We start from the raw sequence: 984 nt of genomic DNA on the forward strand, positions 1-984 counted from the left end.
GAGAAGAACCAAGGATGAGATCTAGGCTTTTGACTTGAGCAGTCCAGAAGATGGTGAAACCTCTTACTGAAATGGGGATGACCTGAAAAAGAATGTGGTCAGTGGACAGGGGAAAATCAAGAGAGTTCCTTATTAAACATGTTATTTTTTGTGCGTCTTTTATACCTACATCTCTCATGGGTAGGAACTACCTGCAGAAACCTGGTAGCAAGGGCCTAATCAGTAAGGCATTTATTTTTCTCATATGGCAAAAAAAAAAAAAAAAAAACAGGAAGATGTAACCACATATGGTTGATATAGCTACTCAGGGATCCCTTTTTCTTCCTGCTCAAGCACCAAAAAAAATAATGGCTTTCATTCTACGGCTGCCCCATGATTACAATATGTGTTCTATCTCCAACTTCTGGTCCAAGTTTCAGGCAGGAATAAGAAGGAAGCAAAATGAGGAAGTGTATTAATCTGTTCTCATGCTGCTAAAAAAGACATAGCCAAGATTGGGTAATTTATAAAGGAAAAAGGTTTAATTGACTCATAGTTCAGCATGGCTTGGGAGGCCTCAGGAAATTTACAATCATGGCGGAAGGGGAAGCAAACACATCCTTCTTCACATGGCATCAGTAAGAAGTGCAGAGCAACAAGGGGGAAAGTCCCTTATAATACCATCAGATCTCATGAGACTTATTCACTATGATGAGAGCAGCATGGGAAAAACCCACCCACACAAATCAATTACTTCCCACTAGGTCCTTTCCATAACAGGTGGGGACTATGGGAGCTACAGTTCAAGATAAATTGTGGGTGGGGACACAGCCAAACCATATCAGGAATGATGTGTGTCTATATCAAGGTTAAACAATTTGCAGAAAGCCTCAGAAGATTTTGGTTGGCATCTCCCATGGCTACCCATAGTTGGAAGAGAGTCTAGAAAATACTGTTCTTAGCTATGCACATTGCTATCCCAAACAATATCAAGGTTCTAGTAGG

The sequence above is a fragment of the Mandrillus leucophaeus genome, unplaced genomic scaffold (genome assembly GCF_000951045.1).
Source record: "Mandrillus leucophaeus isolate KB7577 unplaced genomic scaffold, Mleu.le_1.0 Scaffold1624, whole genome shotgun sequence".
Lineage (NCBI taxonomy): Eukaryota > Metazoa > Chordata > Mammalia > Primates > Cercopithecidae > Mandrillus > Mandrillus leucophaeus.